Source organism: Andrena cerasifolii, chromosome 6 (genome assembly GCF_050908995.1).
Source record: "Andrena cerasifolii isolate SP2316 chromosome 6, iyAndCera1_principal, whole genome shotgun sequence".
Lineage (NCBI taxonomy): Eukaryota > Metazoa > Arthropoda > Insecta > Hymenoptera > Andrenidae > Andrena > Andrena cerasifolii.
In genome coordinates, this window is record NC_135123.1 from 15,068,270 (window position 1) to 15,089,260 (window position 20,991).

Genomic DNA, 20,991 nt, shown 5'->3' on the forward strand with positions numbered 1-20,991 from the left:
GGCTGCGAGGAGGCGGGAGAGGACGCGAGCGTGCTAAAGGGAGCGAGATGACCGCCGAGAGGAATGCGCGAGGAGAAGCGGGGAAGACACGCATTTAACGGTGTGGCGAACGACGGTCGAGCTGACAAGCGAGATAATTAGGTGGAACGAGACAGGACGTGCGCATTAATTAATTAGCCCAATCTAAGTCCACTTCGCTTATTGCGCGCGCCCGTGCACGGAACTGGACACGACCTCAAAACCTATCCGCGCTGATTTCGCGAGCCACGAACCGAGTGCCTGCAGTCCGGGGATCGTTTATTCATGATCGCGCGATGATAGACAGACGGCTGTCTAATAATTCGCGCGACAGTGCCACGGGATTCGCAGTAACGTCAGCGATTTCTCGGCCGGCATTAATCAAGCTTAATTTTCGTCCGCTAATTCGCGCCGGACGTCACGTTTCCCTCCTTTCTTTCCTTTTCCCCTTCATCCGCCGCTTCGTCCTGTGACCTTCTCTTCTCTGTCTCCTCGTGGGCGTAGCTTCGTAGGGTACTTTTTGGGCGACGCGATTCCAGGCCGAACTGTGGACGTTTCAGCAGCGACTGGTTCCGATGTGGTCTTCGCTCTCGGCGAAGCTGCTGCAGCTGAATCGAGCGCAATTTTGAACGAGCCCCAGCGCGTTATTTACGCGGGTCGATTCGCTTTTTTTTCAGGGCGTGGGAATTCGTAAGGGAAGAGAGAATCTCCGTGACACGGTGTGGTATTTTTTTCTGGAATTTCGGGGAGTTTAATTTCACTTCATTTCGATCGGCAATAAAATTACAGGTACCCCGGGCTAAAAAATTGTTCGCGAACTCCCTCCGATATTGCATTCTTCCGTACACGCTCAGAAGAAGCTCATCAATCAAAAGCCTTCCTCGAAAACTCCGAAACTTCATTTCCTTCAAACTGTTCCACTTGTTCCTCCCGAATCACTCCGCCGCAAAAGACGCGCCACGTGTATCGATTCCAAAGTGGCTCCGAAATAATTACGAGGCAGCTCGCCGGGCGCGTGCTAATTGCAAACAGGCCGCGCGAGACTGCATTGCAGTGAGCTTAGGCCAGCGTGGCCAAGCTGGAGCGGGTCTGCGCGGCCGATTTCGAGCCTTCTTGGCACCTCCTGCGCTCTCTTTGCCCTGAGAAATAATTAATATATGCTAACGAATGAGAAGCGTAACGGCTGGCACTCTTAAATTCGCGCCATTGAGCGACCAAGTGTCCGTGAGTCCCTTCGACGATCTTTCTTTCTCCCCTGCTGCCCTCTCTTTCTGTTCTCTCTCTCTCTCTCCTCCACGGTGCCTCTCCCTCGAACTGCTTTCCGTCGAACTGTTCGGAACTGGTCGCAGCTCGGCAGCCTCCCTTCGGGGGTCGCGGGAAAGGGAGGCAGGAGGCCAACCGACGTCCTCCGCCAACTATCACCTCGATTAATTCTATTGGCAGAAATTAAACCGTATTCCATCGGCCCTGCTCGATTCTGCTGGAGCTCGCTGGCTGATTTCCTTCGAGATTTGGCATACGCTCGAAAGGGGTTAAACGCTGCACCAGAGAGGGCTGCTGGCGGCGTAATTGCTGGCGGCTTTAAATTGGATCGCCTGTTTGCCCGGCGATCCAAAAGCGACACCGTGGAGGAGGATTAATCCTTTCCGTTGCGAGCTGCTCTTGCCCGGAGCCGGCTGATTTGTCGCGCGCTTGATTCTTTTAAGTGGGAATACCGGTGCCGCGTGAATCGGCGTGGGGGAGAACCGATTCAGGTATCCAGCTGCGTGCAAACTTCCCTGGAATAAGCCATTTGGAATTGAATCGCGGTGCTTCGCTTCCTTGGCACTTGGGGATTGTGAAAGGAGATTTACCTTGCGACTAGGATGTTCAGAATTTTCGTCAACTCTCGCGATATGAAATAGAGCACAAATGGGTAGACGAAAGATTATCCAGAAGTGTCCATTAATTAAGTGCCATTTTTAAGTGCCATAAGCGTCGCTGGCCGTTTGTTGAATGATTTTGAATCAGCGACGAACAGAGAAAAGCTTTTAAAGGATCCCCACTCGCGACAATGGTGCCGGTTATAGTAACAGTTCCGAATATTTTAAGGGCTTTCCAAGAGAATGAGCCCGCTGCATTCATCGTCGCTCTCCCTCGTCGGCCATTTTCGCTTAATCTCTTTTCTGGAGAAAATTAAGTCGAATTCAGGCGCAGTCGTTCGAACGTAACTCAGTAACAATGCATCGGTGCGAGTACAGCCTAGTCCTCGTCCCTTCTGCCCCTCTGCCTCGCCCCAACACACCCTCAGCTCCGAGAGGGAACCTCCAGCAACCACCCTCTCTTACCTGTGCGCCTAGGCGTAGTGAAAACGACACTTTCGATTCAGTATTTCTTCCCCCCCCTATTCGCTGGAAAGTGTTACGTTTCTTGTGTCCGAAACACTCTCGAGGATATTAACGAGTTTGTTCGTTAATAATTCAAACGTAGGTGGCCGGAAGATCTGTCTTTATCGCGTCTGTATCATTATCCTTAAATCGCGTGAATTACCGCTGCAAGAAATATTCATCACTGACGCAATTGGATAGGTACTTAAAATAGCACGCAATTATGCCACTTCGGACGGTCAGGAAAAAGCGGAGTTGGAAATATATGCATGAAGCACCGCTTGCAACAGATTTGCGTGCTCCGAAGGTGCATTTCTTGTAAATGCTTATCGTCAGCAGGACTTTCATTGGCCGTGCTGGCGTTTTTAAGACTTTGTACTCAGCGATTATATTTGGAACCCTGAGTCAGGGTAGAAACTTTTAATCCAAGCGAAGAAGTGGCATTGAGGGGACTAGGCAGTCGAAAAAACGATTTTTTATTGCATTTTCCGAAAGTACTATCTTTTCTGAATAAAATGCCGCTTGGTTTACAGTAAAATTCGCTAAATTGTAGATTTGGCAGCTAAGAACGTCAAGCGGCAACCTATAGCGTCGTCTTTGCCCAGAAACTTTAAATGCGTTTTTCTCGAATATTTTTTTCTCTTCATCTTTTCCTGACTGCGAATGAATTGAGGTTCAGATCGACTTGGAAAAATTACGGGATGTGTAAAACATGTGCCATTTTGAGGCAAACATCTTATAGGGTCCGTAAAAATTCGAGATTTTCATAAAAAAAATTAAGAAGTCACCGAATTTTTTTAACCCAGACCATCATTGTTTGTGCGCTACAAAAATCCGGTGACTTCTTAATTTTTTTATGCAAATCTCGTATTTTTACGGACACTATAAGAGGTTTGCCCCGAAATGGCACATGTTTTACACATCCCGTAATTTTTCCCAAGTCGATCTGAACCTCAATTCGTTCGCAATCAGGAAAAAAATGAAGAGTAACAAATATTCGAGGAAAACGCGTTTAAAGTTTCTGGGTAAAGGCGACGCTATAGGTTGCCGCTTGACGTTTTCAACTGCCAAATCTACAATTTTGCGAATTTTACTATAAACCAAGCGGCATTTTATTCAGAAAGGATAGTACTTTCGGAAAATGCAATAAAAAATCGATTTTTCGACTGCCTAGTCCCCTTCGCAGCGACTTAAATGCAGAAATGAATTATGTAACACTTCGTCGCAGTGGTTTCCTAATGCCTAAAGTCTGTGATAATTAATCAAAGAAGAGGAAATGCAGTCTGGGCTGAAATTGATATTCCGAAGAAAATTGCGAAACAGCAGTGAAAATGGTTTCTTCGAGAAATACTGCAGACTTTGAATGGTGTGTCGAAAAGGTTCCAGCAGTCTCGATCACAGATCGGTGAATCCCAGAAATCACTGGCAACTGCGCGAAATGGGACAGAGATTCAGTTAAAACTCCCGAGTGAGCCGGAAAAAAGGAACGCCTGAAGGATCAGGGAGCCGGCCGAAATTGCTTGGCCCTCGTGGCGCACGAAAATTTTCAACGTGCATCCGGGATGAGCGAGTGACAGGGGTAGGTGGGCGGGCACGATGGGAATTTTATAACGAATAAAATTTTAAGCGCCTTATAAAACCTGGCAAGTGTGCAGTAGCAGTCTGTAATATGGCTCGTATATCCGTTGCCCGTGCCTCGACTCGTGTACGTAAAGTCCCTCCCTGTTTCCCCCGTCCCTCCATAGCTTTTTCGCAACCCCTAACCACCTATGCCGGCTTTTGCATTCTTGCGTGTCACATCTTCTGCCCTTTCATTCCTCTGGCGAGCAACGCAGCAATGCTCGAAGCCTGCTCTTTTATCGAGCCCTCGGTCCCGCTGGTTCGTCGATTCTGTGTCTATCGTGACTCGTAAGGTGAATTCCATTCCCATTGTCTTTGGCGGAGGCCCGCCGAAGGCAGCAGCAACGGATTTCCGTGGCGAAAGCTCGATGCTAATCAGGACCCAGGGCGCATAATGTATTACGTAATATCGGGTTGCCACGGTGGAAGGTGAAATACGCCGGGGCACGGAGCTTTCTTCCCATTTTTCCTCCCCCTTTTTCCCCTGTTTAACGAGAGACGCGCTCTAGCCGGCGTGATATTAAAATAGTAGCAGCGCCGCGTTACAGCGTGACGGCGTAAAATGATAACGCCTGGAAACGCGGCGTAATCGATCGAGCGTTATTAAGAATAAACGTGGAACACGTTAAAGGGAGGCGGGAAGAGAGGGCAGGCTGTGAATAAGCGAGCACGAGAGCGAGAGATCAGAGGAAGCATGGTATAATGGCATAAACCGGTCAACGAGTCAACATCACGCGGCTGCAACGGTGGGTGAGAGGTGGGATATAAATCAAAACATTCGGGCATTAGAGAAAATTGAAGGGACGACTTTGACGCCGCGCGAACGCTGCAAGAACTTTGGAAACACGGGGTGTGAAGAGGAAGAAGAATGGGGCAGTGTGAATAAAATTCGTTTCGTGGAACCTTCGTAGCTTTCATATTAAAGATATTTTATTACTAAAATATCCGAGGAAAATGAAATACAAAGAAAAAGTACCTATAGGCTGCGATCGTGGAGAAAGATTGTAGGAATATCTATTAAAGTTCTAAGGAAATAATGAAAAGTGGCAAGAGAAGCTTATAATTCTTCGTGCAAAAAGTAATTGAAAATCTTGTTATCATTGTCTTAATGGTTACTTAGTGTTAATAGTTATTAAAGTTTCCTGGAGTTTTTCCCCTAAGCTATAGGTTGTTAAGCAGCGTTACACTTTTTATGAAATAATAATTGGTTGGCATGGAAGAATTAATTAAGAAGTCAGCGTATTTTATCAATTTGTACATGGTTGCATATCAGTTCTTTATTTAATAAATAATGTTAGTGTGACGTATGGTAATTGAATTAGTTGTAACTATATAAATATTAAAAATTGGCTCTATGACAGCCAAACTTAACTGTGGCTTGAGGATACGTGTATTTAAATGGTAGATAGTCAGTCGAATTGGTTTTACCATTCTTTCTTCAATATTATAGTACGGAGGATATTGTCTACGTGATCCCTCAAAACAAAGCACGAAGAAGAAAATTTGAAGAAAAAAAAACAGATCGTGTTTACCAGTAAAACGAACCCTGCGGCAGTGTTTTGCCTTTACTCAATCACTTTGTGCACAAGTGATGAAAACATTGCGCGTTAGACTTCCATCAATCACTGATTCCCCCTACGTTCCTTAACTACATGCCTACCACCATTTTTCGTATTTTCTGAATTTCGACACGGAAATCCTCCCCTTTCCCAAATACTCACCTCTCAACGTTCAGTATTATTTCGACCGCGATAGCAGCAAGACCTGTTTCGAATAGTAACAGGTTTGTCCAACTGATAGTGAAGTGAATTTCGTTTAATTTCTTCGATCCCAATCGAGTTAATTGTTATCGTATCGCGTTCTAACACACTATACTTAATTCTTCAACCGCTAGATTATTATTTATCTTTCTTTTTTATGTGGATGAAAATCGCGAAAGTGAAACGTGTGTGCAATTCGATGAAATTTGGTACGTAAGATTTTTTTGGACTAAGGAAATAATTTATTATCCCTAAATATTAACGAGCTACATTTTCGAAAGGACGCAATAAATCACAATAAGGTACGAGATTCGTAGATTTCTCTTTACACGGGAAATTTACAAGTTTCAATGTGTCATATCATTTGAGGCTATTTTGTGTAATATTGAAATACTTCGATTTAGAAATGACATCTATTAATCCTTGTTAGCCGAAACGTTGAAATTTTAAATCCTATGTACACGAGTACTGGCGAAGTAGCACATCAAATATTAAAAAGAGATCTCAAGGCGTGCAACCACCGTCTAAAATTTGCAATACATGCCACCTAATGTACAGTATTCAAATTAATAATACAGTAGGAGCAAAAGAGTTCACTCTAAATACAACAGTTACAATCCTATAATAATTACATTCGTCACTTAGACTCTCAATATTACCACAAATTCTTAAATCCACAATATAGATTACGCTAACATTAAAGTAGAACATTTATTGAAGTATAACATTTAAGTTATTAGGACTCACCCCTCTCCTCCCTTCTGGGGGGTGGTTAAAACGGAAATTACGGGTTACATGTGCTTTTCGTTGCGCGTAGCAAAACATTTCGGCGATATTTACGGATTTCAATGCCCCGACCTCTAATTGGCCGTTCAGTTATCTCTCCCCTGAAGAACGAGCCACTTCACAGAAAGAGAGTGCAACGCATTATCCATGTCTCACCTTAACGCCGCGTCTCCGTGCAAATAAGCCTGGCATTGCTATTTACCCGTGATATTCCATGCGACTCGCGTGTGCAAGCGACGCGGTTATGTACTGGGTGTTCGACGATGAACGATCAGTTCGATCTGACCCTGTGCAAACCACCGTGGGGTCTAGGTAGTTGCTCGAAGCGCTTACCTGCAGCCTGAATGGTACCTCTGAACCGACGCCGACGATAAGAACGTTCGAGTGCTTGCTTGCATAGATTTTTTTTGGCCGATGCTCTTTTCTGATAAACGCTTAAAACAAACGGCGATAGGTGGTGTTTGACGATCAAATAGCAGAGGCTTCTGTTAAGGTTAATGAACAGACTCGCATAGAGTAATGAAGGTATCGAAGGTTGCTGTGGGACAGTAATGTTTGCTTTCAATATCTGGTTTGGAAGAATTTAAGAAATTTCTTAGGAATGGTGTTCGTTTTTATATATATAGTCGTTATATATATATATATAAATATTATATATATTATATATAAATATTATATATATAGATTATATTTAAAAATGGATTTTAAAATTTTTTAAAATTATATATTATATATATATTATTAATTTTTTTTTAATTATATATTATATATATATATTATAATATATATATATATAATATACAATTAAAAAATTTAAAACTCCATTTTTAAATTTTATATTTAAAATTTTTTTGTGGAATCAGAGGAATAGTGAGGCCTCTTTTCATAGAAGACAGTTTTTCGTACCTTACCATTGATATTTCGAATATATTCACACATTTCATATTTTTATGTCCTATCTTCTTTCAATCTCTCCTACTTCTGCCAAATGAACGTATCCAAAGTGCCAATTGTGAGCTACAGAAGTATCTTGAGTGAAAAGGCCCTCGTACGTTGAACCACAGATGCGTCATGATTAATTTTGCCGAATACCCCCGCGTGACGTTATCGATGCTCCAAAAACTATGGCTCGGCCATATTTTCCCTCCGAGAATCTTAATTGTGTTCCATACTTCTAGCTTTACTCGCCCAGCAACTAAAAATCCTGGGCGAGAAATTAACGAGAAAGCTTGTTTGACAAACAAGACGTATAATATGCAGAATTTCACTAATCATGATCCCCCTCCGAACGGAGCGCGCGTGTTCGCTCCCGCGTGTCATCGTGCACAACGAAGAAGGTGCCGGGAAGAAAAGCTCGCATCGGTGAGTCGGATACGAGTTGCACGGTCAATCCAGCCGATATCTTGGCTGAAGATCGACGAACGAGCTTCGACGGCGAGTGTAATTAATTACCGAATGAGGAGGAGCCCGGGGATACCACCCGGCGGGAACTACTCAGCATATACTCGTCATAATTCCCAGAAACCTCCCTTCCACCTTCCCCCGCCCCTCCCTCGATGAGTTTCAAGTTTTCGATCGATACTTGACACTTCCCCGTTCGTATTACGCTGCTGAATGCTACCCTGCATCGCGCACTTCTATTTTATTAACGACGAATTAAACCCCTGACGAACGTTACGAGCAACATCGCATTTCCGCCACGGTGCAGCTGGGAATTACCTACGTAGCGAATAACAGTGGGGAGAGTCTCAGGAACTGTTTGATTTCAAGCGTAATAGCGTATTCACCGATAATTGCGGATAATTATGGAAAGGCTAAATGCTGGAAGTCGTGATAATATGATTCTCTTCTGTGTGCTGCAGAATTAGGGGTTGAAAATCCATAGCTGCTCTTCCTGCACAGTTGTTTAGCCGACCCATATTCAAGAACTGTATTTTACCCAGCTACGTAGGCAACTCAGTTTTTATCACGTCCCTAAGTAGTTCTGTTCTTTGACTTTCAGCTGCAAATAACAGTCACCTCTTCCAACAGGCTAATCGTCACCTCCAATGCCGTCAGATTTCTTAACGAAACTCACAAACATACTTTATAATTACAGCAGACATATACCACAGACAAAAATCATTTAATTATCCATTCTTCAGACATTTAATACAGAAACACCACTGTCCACACCCCACCACCAAAACGTCACCACCGCACCAATATCAAGAGCGTTAATCACGTTCAGCAACGATTTCACACGATGCGCGGCCCTTCCACGGGAAGAATTTCCCCCGCCTCGATTCTCGCGGAATCACAGATACATCTCGTTCACGAACACCTGCGAGGAACACCTGCCACGAAATAATAGAAAGAAGGAGCCACCATAAACGACACGAAATTTAGATGCCGTTTTTATGCCGCGCGTACGCATAAAATCCAGCAGCGGATACTAACCGCAGTCGGCCGGGGCCATTATAAAACTGCCTTATGGCCCGATAAATTCCGATCGGCCTACTGGAATCCCCCGAAGGCCACGTTCGGGAGATCTTCCCTCGCTGGGGGCAGCCGCCCCCCGTAGACGGCACCGTATTATCCACGGGCGCATAGCTTGCCCGTCATAATTCTAGGAAAAGTCTGGTCCGGCACGAGATGGAGGCCAGGCCGGAGGAAGGGGCCCAAACGAGTGAGCGACACACGGGGCCCGACTACGCGGTGGGTTAATGTATGGAAATGCATTCCAGATCCAGGATGACCGGTGTCATCTCGGGTCGCCGGGCCCTAGGGCCCCCAGCATTTTCGCTGGCCTAGTAAATCTGTTCGGTCGGTCCACGAGATGATCTCGGGCTCGGCCAGGATGCTGCCCCGTCCCGTTCTGACGCGTACCCTTCAACGTTCGCCCGCTCTGCCTCTGACGCGCCCCCTTTTCCTCCGCTGGCCCCCGTTTCACGGCTCCTTTGGCCGTGAGCCTCGCCACCCTGGAATCTTCTGTCGTGGAATACCTGGAAAAGTCCATTCAGAAACTGGGACGATTCCTTTTGTGTCAACCAACCGTCGCCGCTCGAGGCGAGTGTGACTCCAAGGCCGCCACAGTCGCGCCTGGGATCGCAGGGATTATTCGTCGAGATTATTTTGACGGTTTAGTGAGAAGGCTTCGCTGTTCCTCGCCGCTTCCTTTCTCTCGTCCGCTGGCTTCTTCTCCTCCGGAGGCTGCTTTTGTCAATCGAGCTCGCAGGATGGCTTGTTTGTGGGGATCGATAGGGTTCAGGTGTTGGAGTAGTTATGAAACGGGGAATCGAAACAGATTTACCGTTCCCTCGCTCGCAATCATTGCTTACTTAAGAGGAGAGTATTTTAGGTGTCCGCCTCCGATCATTTTGATTTTTGAATATGTTATAGAGGACCGAAAAATAAGAAATACGTGTTTTTTTATTCTTCCCTGTTTTCATATTTGGGGGGTGAAAACTGCGTTCAAAGTTAGGGTTGAAAAATCATTTTTGTGGAATATCTCGAGAACTACTAGAGATAGGGGAATAGTGTCAATGGACGAATTTTGTGTCTTTAAATGCGAAATATGACTGACTCATCAGATTTTCAAAAAGTCCATTTGTTTAAATAATACATAAAAAATTGTTAGTTTTTGTTAATATTTCTTGTAAATCTTTATCTATTTTCATGGAAATTTATTTTCTTATACTTCGCAGCCGAACCGAAAATACGGATAAATCAGAATTTGTATTTCCTACAAATTAAGAAATATAATTATTATTGAAGTTTACTTATAGTAAGGTGTCCTCCTACAGGGAAATGTAGTTCTCAAGTTATCTAGAAATAAAATTCTAAACAAAACATATCTAATACGCATATAATTTCCTTTTGTATACTGGATATTACTAAAAAAGAAAAGTTAACAAAAGTTTCCGCGTCTGTAGTAGAAACTATGAGAAAAGCTATTGGCGCTGGTTATACTTTGCACGACAGACACATTCGGCAATGGGCTCTGAACGCATACAAAGAGCAGGACGCCTAAAATACTCTCCTCGTTAGTTTCTCCCGGACGAGGTTTTAAATTGACGGTGTTGGTACGGTAACTTTTCTGACTAGTCGAACTCACTTGTCCGTTCATGTTCCGATGAACAAGACCACTTTCGGAGCCGCTCTTTCCTCAAGCACTCACCGCGCCTCGTCAAACAGAACGTCCCATCCCGACGACTATCACTTATCAAGCCCTCCCTTCGAATACCAAATACATTTTACACCGCCCGGCGACCGATAAAACCGCCTCGTCCCCGCGCTATCGCGGGCGAGCCCGCTGTGGCTGCATTAAATGCGTATCCTAAGAGTCTGCGGAACATCCACGCCTCTAATTATTTCTTCACTCGCTATCTGCCGGTACGGATCTCCCCGACGATTCCGGCGAAAGGTGGTTCGCGCCCCGAAAACCCGGCCAATCTGCCAGGCGCGATCTTGCTCGACTGGAGGAGGCGCGAAACCGCGGGGGACTGTTGGGGGAGTTGGAGGGCAAGGAGGAGAACGACAATCCTACGGCGGTCTTGTCACGAGAGAAAGTGAGGCGCCTTGTTTGCACACCTGTGCGCAGTGTGTGAACCGTCCATAATAATACCAGGCTTCACACGAGGTGTGCTGCGTGCACGCGTCCGCCGACAGGCCGTCGTTCCCTTCGGCCTACCTGGGCTGCGTCGGCAGAGGGCCGCGGTAACAGAGACGAGGCGAGAATCGGAGTAGGCGAAAGAAGAGGAGCGGGATCGGAGTAGACGAGTGGAGGGCGGTGATCAGCCGGCTCCGCGGGCCAGGCCCGATGGTTTTAGCAAGGAAAATATAAAACTATAAGGACAAGAAGCAGAGGAGGATCCCAGCGGGACGAGGGAGATGGGTTCTTTACAGGCCAGTTGGTAGCACCGACAAGACAGCCGACATCTCCGCCCTTTCGCGGGCCAGATTTGTAACAGTACCCAGGCAAACCAGAAACCAGGGAGATCTTCCTCCTCCTTCGCCTAGCGTGTAAGGTATGACGTGGCCGGGCCGCGCGGTATGTAGAAGGCGAGGAACACGGAGTTTACGGTGATAAGCTCGCGTTAAGCCTGATAGCGGGTAATGGATAGGCAACGAGCCTTGTGTTTCTTTTTCTTCTGCTTGTGGGAGGTGAACGGGACTGGGTTGATGCTGGAGATATTCCTCTGGGATAGGTTATTAATTTCGCGCGTGCACGGGTGAATCGCGAATGTTGTGGCTCCAGAGAAAGGCTAGAGTTTAGAGAAACTTTGTAGCGAAGCATCCATTCGTAGGTTTGAGTGATTGGAAAACGTATAGTAGAACTGTTAGTCGACCTTAATACATGGGGATTTTTTCTAATGTTTCTCCAATCGAGGACGGTTCTGAATATTCAACGTGAATTATTATTTCGGCGTGAAGGAAGTGCGTGTATTAAATGGTTATACCCAGTCAGGCGGCCGAAAAGTGGCGAATGTTTGTGAATTTTTTTTTAAAAAGCGGAAGCGTATATTTTTACAAAACTTTTTGCGCTTAAAAGAGCAACATTTAAAGAACATTTGGTAATTTTTTCGTGGAAAAATATTTGCGTTTATAATAAAGTTACAACAGAAACACAGGAAGCCTTTTTTTTAAAAGCTGCTTTTGCGGCGAGCACTGCCATTCGGAACCAGAATATCTAAAATCAAAAAACAAAAAAGATTTCGTTAGTATATTAATGTATCCTCTGATTGGCAGAGGGAATTTCCGTAATATTAATTTAAAACGAAATGGTGGCTATTTAAGTTGAAGTCTTGACGGTTCGCGTAATTTATCACAATTAAAAATCAGGACTTCAACTTTAAATAGCCGCTATTTTATTTTAAATTAATATTTCGGGGATTCCCTCCGCCAATGAGAGGGTACATTAATATACTAACGAAATCTTTTTTGTCTTTCTTATTTTAGATAATCTGGTTCCGAATGGCAATGCTCGCCGCAAAAACAGCTTTTTAAAATGGCTTCTTGGATGTCGGTTGTAATTTTATTATAAACGTAAATATTTCTCTACAAAAAAATTACCAAATGTTCTTTAAATGTTACTCTTTTAAGTGCAAAAATTTCTGTAAAAATATATGCTTCCGTTTTTTCAAAAAAAATTCACAAATATACACTAGGTATAACCCCTTAAGCAGTATTAAGTGGACATCTCTTTACACTGTATTTAATAAAAAGCCATCATAGTTTTGCTAATAAGTGTTATTATAATAGCTACATCTCCCCTCCGTTTCTTCGCGAAACCGTGTAAAATGTAGCAATCTAAATTGACGTTGAAAAAGCGAAACAGTGGTAAATGGCTTTAACCTAGGTATCTCTGAAGCGCTACTAACATTTTTCTACGCGATGGCGCACTATGTACAATTTTCCGAGTGACCTTGAAACGGTGGCTTTCTTACAAGTCGGCGAAGGGAGTGCTAGCATGTTTATTCATGCCTAATTGTATCGCGTCGTTATATGGAAACGAAGCACCTGGTTATTAAATTATAGGCCTGCAAGTCTCTTCCAAGAAGGCTATGAATTCGTCAGACCTATAAATAATAGACTATAAGTCTGCGTACCCACGCTGCTCTTAAAAACCATTTTCCTTCTTATCAAATCATTCCAGGCGTTTTTTTTCCATATGTAGCAAACCCACAATTATTCACAACCCTCTGTAGTTCAACAAATTATTAAATCCACCGACACCATTTAAAGCTAAATTATTCATAACCACGCACAAGCATAAAGGCAACACTTCCCAATAAAACTCCACTCGAGGATCTAAAATGCGAAACACAAATTTCCCCGTCAACCGGCTTGTCACAAGCTTTCCGTGAAGAGACACTCGCGGAAAGCCTCTATCGCGGGGCAATTAGACCACTTCCTTTCGATCGGATGAATTTCTACAGGAGTCGCACGGGGACCAATGGCTGCGCACGGTTGTTGCACGCGTGAAAAGAACGGTTTAACATTTCTCTATAATAATGCCTGATCAGCCTATCGATTCTTTTCGAGCGACGTCCAGGCAATGCATGCGCTACACGCTCGGGGGAATTGGCTTCAATCTAAACGAGCCGTGGCCACAGACACGGCCTAATCACTACAAGGATATTAGCTAATCTCGACCAATTAGACGTAATGGCTGGATTAAGACGGATCGCACGCATGCTAAAATTGAATATTATATAATCCCGGCCAGAGCCACGCTAGGTTTCCCACGTACATATATATATACGTGCCGCGAACTCGGACGTCATTAGCTGTCGGTTTCTACCTACTATCGTCGTGGCCGTGTATGGAACTCCAAGAAAATCAGACTAACGATCCCCCGCAACAATTTTCTGCACCGCAATGCCGCGCAAAGCTTTTGTTGCTTCGATCCGCCCCGGCTGTTTTAACGGCTGTTAGTTGTTAGTCGAGGAAAGGCTCGCTTCCTGCTGAATTTTGGCGCAGCTAAGGGCCCCCAGCTTGTAACGAGGATGACATTTTGTAACGATGCGACTGTTCCGTTCTCCTGAGAACGGGGATTTCATTTTCATTGGGTTACATGAGAAGAAAAATGAAATTGCAGTATTTACATTGTTTATTCTTGTATCATCCCCATTCCTTCTGCTCGTGCTTCCAACTATCTTAATTTTCATACTTTAACGATTCGCATTCGCGTTTCTTCAGCTGCTCAGTATTTTTTAGAACACCTTGCAGCATTTCTATTTCTCTCGAGGGAATTATTTTCGCCTAACATTAATTTCGTCTCGTAATAGATTTAATTGCTTTTTAATTAGCCAGCAAATATCCCTTATTGTGCTCAGAATAATTCCAAACATAAATGTGTTGTTAACTGCTCGGATAAGAATCTTTATAAAAATGTCCACAGCACTTTGAAGCACCACGACCGGGTAGAACCTAAATATAATACCACGCTGTTCGAGCACAGGTGGTGCAGTCAGCTTTGACAGGTCCACATTCACAGAAACGACAACAATACGGCGGAAAATAATTGGAAACCATAATTAGAAGGGGGCATGCGACGCGTTGACAGGGTTTCGCGCGCAAGATGAAAGATAACGCGCAGCGTTAGCGGCTCCTAGCGCTAATTATGGTCGTAAAACGCCCGCGGTATGACGGTCCACCGTGAATAATTGTCGCTGTGGCGCAATTATCTTTGGCCGGGCGTTATTGGGAGACATCGGGGGGATTCCAGGAATGCGGTGAACAAAAAGCCGACACGGAACGATGCCACCACCATCGCGGCTGCTGCGTCACTTCCGAGGAGTGTAGGGCGATTAGGCGTTAACGAAACGTGGCTCTCTCTTCCCGTAATCACGCTCCCAATTCGCCGCGAGATAAGGGAAAGTTTCGTTGGACGCCACGGAACATCTGTGTTTGTCGTGGAACGTCCGCATGTCGGTCACTCCAAGAGCGTTTCCAGGCGAACGACAGTAAGGGCGCTATTATCGACTGTTTACCATATCTTACCTTTCCAACGATAACGATAATCTCGGGGAAGCGTCTTACGGACGAGCCGAGACACGGCTTTAAATGGTCTGGCGATCGCCATCGCCGATACTAAAGACGTGAAATTATTGAATAATCGGCGGACAGCTTGTACGGATTGGAGTGGGTAGATTTTAGTTTTCCTTCTGGCAGCAGGATCGTTGAATCATTTTTAGCATAGGTGACAGGCAGCGGAGCGAAACGTTGCACACGCGAGATAAGAGGAACTACATTATTCTTCTAATGCGCATTCATCGGTTGATCAGAAATTAATGTTTTGTGGAGAAGTTGGTGTTAGAAAAAGGAAATCGTTGAAGTTGCTTCAGGGTGTGTTCTGCGCTTGCTCTGATGATTGATGAAGTGTAAAGGAGTAGGATATGCTGGATAGTGGATGAGGAATTTTTACTTTGCGCTGCTTGATTGTAAAATACACAGGCAAGGCGTGGAATATTTTCAGATACTCCTACAAATAATATGAAGTAGGGTAATTATGGCAGAGTTGCCGCACCTTGCGCAAAATTGTCACCGTGTCTAAATTTTGCAATGAAAATTTTTTTCAAGGATATATATTATTAGTTGAACATCTTGCGCTGCTACTAGCATTAACCGAAATCTAAATTTTAATATTTGTCACCCTTAAAAAATTGGAACTAAAAACATCCCCTTCTAGGAGAGATGCCGCACAGGCGGGAGTGGTGTCTCATTTCGAAAAACGTTTAATTTTCCAGTTAATCGAGTTAATTTGAACTTGTTATTTAAAAAAATAGTAAAAGCAAAGTAAAATGAAACATCTCTTTAATTTATACAGTTATAAAATACAATAAAATTGGAAAAATAAATAGGTACAGTTATTATTTCTGCTTTTCTAAATTTAATAGGCTTTTCGCCTTGCTTCCATATTCATTACACCTAAAATAAAAATAAAATGTGAGAAAAGTGTAGAAAAAACCACAAATATGTGGGTTTTGTACAAAATTTTTGTATAAAAAATAAATAATTTGCCTTGACATATCACGGTATCTATTTTGAAACACTTTTCTGTATTTTTAACATTAAAAACATCATTTAGTCGGCTTAGGTACCTTCCGATACAGTACGCTATCAATCCCGCATAAAAGTGCGGCGTCTCTCCCAGTGCGGCATCTCTCCCATAATTACCCTATGCATGGTAAGAGCAGAATCGTTTAAAAATATTCTAAACTTTCAATTGCGCTGGATACATTCAAAAAGACAAAAACGACATTCATAGCAGACCCTGAGAACAGATCCGGATTTCAGAAAGCCCGGCACCTCCATCTTTCCAACACGTTCGCTCTTCCTTTCACTTGTTCCTGGAGCCTCGATCGCTCCCAAAAGTCGTCGTGTCTAAAGATGCCCTCGATCACGGGCACGTGTTAGCCGTTTAACGAGATCGCCGGTTACTGACCTTGGCCAAGCGATCGGGCCGTGAGGAGGGAAGAAAGCGGACACCAGAATTTCCAGCAGCCTCGAATTCCTCGGAGCTGACCCGGCCGACAGGAGAGAGATCTCTCTCCTCCTGGATGGTTTGTCGGCGGTCGAACGACAAGCGTTCCCCAAACACAGAGGGACAAGGCCAGCCCCCGGGGGTGGAAGGCAACAAGTGACCGCAAGCCAGACACACACGGCCATCAGCCCTGCTTCTGTTCTCTCTCGTTCCACCTTGCGGGTAGCACCTCTTCCTCCTCGTTCCTGGTCGACGACCACTCCGGCCGTCCGTCGACGACAATCGATATATCGACCGTCCGGGGAAAGGCGGCGTAACGTCCGGGCACCCATGAGTCGACTTACATAAGCTGGGGAGCCGTGCGTTCATGTGCGTGGCTACGTGCGCGCGTGTTCACGAGAAAGGGAGAGGAACGAGCGGATCGGTGGGTTACGTGGGTTGCGGTAGGCCACGGACGTTCGTCCATCTGTCTTCCGTGCCCTTCGAATACCTATTATCGATAGCACGCTGTACCGTTTACTCTGCCCCGAAAACTGCCAGCTCTCTGCCCGATCCGTCCAGAGTAAACAACCATATCTACGTTCCAGTGCGGGTGTTAGTCGAGGATTCACTGCTCCGCTAGGTCCGCACTGTGCATTTGTTTCCGCGTTCCCCTAGCCGTGCCTGAGCACCGAGGTTCTTTGATTAGGCCTGCCTGAAACGTGGCTGGAGTGCGGTGAATCTGACATCGAAGAGATAAGATATCGGTTGGGCAGATTACCTACACTGAACTTTCAGGGATGAAGCTTTAACTACCGATCTTTCTTATACTTAGGCTACGCACCTTATTCCGAAGTTTCTTTAAGGGGGAACACCTCTGTGACGGCCGGAAAAGTAAGCCATTTTTAAGAATTTTTTCAGGAATAATTTACAGTTTTCATACAAAATTGTTATTACCTACCTTTAGTACGCTGTCTTAAGAGACTATACAAAAAAATAATAAATACAAAAACATCTATAAATTTTAATATATTAATTAATCTTCTAGACCCCCCAATGCGAGGTGGTCGAGGTGTAACTATGGAACAGCAGGTCCGAAATTAAATTTCTTTTTTTTTATATAAACTATATGAGTGTAGTTTCCGTTGTACGTACGGATTCTTTGCTTGAAAATAAAATTTTTTAAATACGCTCGAAGAGCTGTCTATCTTATTCGCGGATTTTCGAAACTTTTCTTCTAAGGTGCACCATTTTTACAACAATAATTTGTTTAAGAAATCGGCGCGTACAACGGAAACTACACTCATACAGTTTATAAAAAAAAAAGAAATTTGATTTCGGACCTGCTGTTCCATATGTACACCTTCGACTAGCTCGCGTGGGGGTGTCTAGAAGATTAATTAATATATTAAAATTTATGGGTGTTTTCCTACTTATTTTTTTCCGTATAGTCTCTTAAGACAGCGTACTAAGGGTAGGTAATAAAATTTTTCTATGAAAACTGTATATTATTCCTGAAAAAAAATTCTTAAGAATGGCTTACTTTTCCGGCCGTCACAGTGGCGTTCCCCCTTAACTCCGAGGCACCGCGTTCGTTATACAGCAGGGAATTGGAAATACGGAGTGAGCTAGTCAATAGAATAACGGCTTCGAAGAGTTACGTTTTAATGACCAGTTGAAAGGCCTCTCGATACCACAGCCGTAACGATGCGACGAGCAAACAGTAAACCCTGTCAAGCTACCCCGTCGCTGATACGAACACTCCTCGGAGCTTCGTTCCGCTTTCCCGCCGCGACAGATACTTTCCCGCGTAAATTCCAGTCGCTGATCAAACAAAGGATGCCACGGAAGGCCAGGATCCGATGGACGGGCAACGGAAGTTCGTTAGTGTGCCGCAGGGTGGAGGGGCGTCACGGGGGTGACCGAAGGGAAACACCGAGCCACCGTTAGTTCTTTCGGGTTTTACACGCCGGCGTCCCGACGTGGTAATGTTTTAGCGTATTGATCCGTTGGGGTTTAGTTGTGCCGTGGCAAAAGTGGCGGCGGGGGTGGTTGCCGCGATAGAGAAGAGGGACGGTCAGCGGGAGCGGGGAGGGTAAAAACTGGACGGCGGCACTTACTCGCTCATAATCACCCCCCGAGCCACTCCAACCACCTTCGACGACCCCACCCCTCGTGCTTTCTAGCGCCGCGGTGCATTTCCACGAGCGCGTGTATCGTGGCTTGTTTGTGCCCTCCCTCTGGCCGCGTACACTCCACCGGAACTATAAAATGTCCCCTCTCGCTTCGGGGCCCTGTAAATTGGTGTCGGCCAGTGTTTAACCTTCCAAGTACTGAAGAAACTATCGAGGACGTAATTTCAAGGTTTTCCTGGGGTGGTAGTCTGCAGCTTCTTAAACCTTTCAGGCTCTATAGGATATTGATTTTATTCGAGGCGTGTACACGATACTATTTGTACTTGTACGAGCATCGATCATCCGTTTGCTACAGTATTACGTACCTGAACAGCGACTGCAGTTTCTATATTATCTGTCGATTCCTGCGAAGGCATGCCGTCGCGCATTCCAAATTGTCACCAAGCGGATGTGAGTCGAAAAATCGTTGGATTTTTCTGTGCAGGTTTATTACTCGCATAGTTTCAACGCCTACATGTCAGGTGGCCGTTGGACTGCGTAACTTGGACAGACGCGAAGAAAGTCACTTTCATTCCGCATAATGAAGCGTAACCTCGCTCGCAGCCAATTTCGAATAGCTTTGTCGATCGAACATTGAATTTTAGGATTCTTCTGATGCGAAGAATATTTCGGATGCGGCTCGGTACGGAACTCTGTCCTTACTCCTCCACATTAATGACAAATTCAACTCTGCGGCGCGTGCAGTTCAAGTGCCAAAGAACGTCAATTATCGAGGACACTTTGAACTTGAATTATTTACGCTTAACGCAGAATCGCGGCCCGACGAAATCGCCGCCGCGATTTCCAACTATTCTTACGCCTAAAGGGGGTTGTTTATTAAGGAGTTCTTGGAAGGAGTAATGAGCTCGTCTCGCGATGGCGACGCGAATCGATAGAGGCTGCAACGCGAGTGGGTAAAATGACGCTACAGCGGCGAGCGGCATTGCCACCCTTCTTACGTATGCACACCCTCGAATAATTGCGGCCCATTCGCGCAAATTATCCCGGGGTTTCCGCGTCGGGCGAAGTAAAATGTAATAATACGGCTTGCTCGTCGCGCACACGTGCATGCGAGCCGCGAGTGTCTTTCGCATCGTCTGGTCATTTGCTTGGCCTCGCGTCCGCGTGGCACCGCCGTTCGTGCACGCCCGATCGTTTCCACGTAAACGCGTTACGTTTTCAAACACTCCCGCTGCGCGGCGAAGTGTGAACATGCAAGTAAAGTCCCCCGGACTATCGTAAAATTCTAGAGAGAAATAATAAGCGCGCTGGGCAAGGATTCTCACGGCGACCCACGCGGGAGCTCGACGATGGATTATCAGCTTGGAGTTTCGATAGACATTACATTGTAACGGTTCATAGCTAGTCGCAGAGCCTTGGGATCCCAGGAATTTCGGTTTCATCAACGTGAAACTTGACAATTTTTTATATTACTGGTGGGTGGAGCGGGCAATGGGAGTCTATTTTGTTTTGAAGGGTATTCGGATTGAAATCTCGTGTTTACAATACTTCTTTTTTTAATACAATTGGGTGAAATTAATTGTGATTTAATAACCGAAATGTATCTTCGTTTGATTGCAGAAGGAGCCTCTACTTTTATGGTGGCGAACGTATCTGGTATGTATCACAATCTACTTTTTTTAGCTTTCAGATACAATGGGTGATCGAATTATCAGAGCCAGCTGTCTAAATCCACGATTTTAAATTAAAACAATTAATCCTTAAATGGAAGCCTAGTTGCACTGAATTCTTTGTTTCTCCGAAATATTCGTGCAGCTATACTCTGGGCAACGTTATTTCTACACAAAGGCAAAGAACACATTTTTCGTACCGTGGCTCTAATAATTTAATCACTCAAACCGTTAGTGGCGATCTTTGTATTGCAATCCTGCAACTGATAACTTAAACGACTGGTGTCTCTCTGTGTAAAATAGCAAATTTACCCTTGGAGCTTCATGCCTCGATAGTCTTCGCGCTTGCAAAACCTTAGAAAAGGACTCGAATTAATTCCCTGGCCATTCAGCACAACGCTACTCGCTCGATAAAAGTAAAACACTAAACGAACAGAAAGTAGAGTGAAATCAACGTGTTCACCACTACGCGCCCCACGTTTCTAATTCCAACTTCTCGTGACAGACCCGCGAAGCTCTATCAACGTTGAATTTTACGCGAATAAAACAAACGACGCAACGAAACGCCAACTTGACCTCTGATATCCCCTGGGCCCAGCCACAAATCTACAGCGTGCCGAAAGAAACAGCCTTAAAACGTACCGCGGTCCGTGACGAGTGGTTTGCCGAAACGCACAGTGGGTAGCG

The 20,991-nt window shown here is 44.9% G+C and overlaps 1 protein-coding gene across 5 annotated transcripts in view; it reads left to right on the top strand.

Annotated features, from left to right (window-relative positions):
- Zfh2 (Zn finger homeodomain 2) overlaps positions 1–20,991 on the top strand; it is a 315,460-nt gene that overhangs the window by 66,722 nt on the left and 227,747 nt on the right. For 4 of the 5 annotated variants that reach the window (XM_076815521.1, XM_076815525.1, XM_076815527.1 and 1 more), the window contains exon 3: positions 20,255–20,290. The gene's annotated coding sequence lies outside the window, so the exon portion shown is untranslated. The remainder of the gene's footprint in view (positions 1–20,254; positions 20,291–20,991) is intronic. The other variant, XM_076815523.1, reaches the window with a different exon arrangement.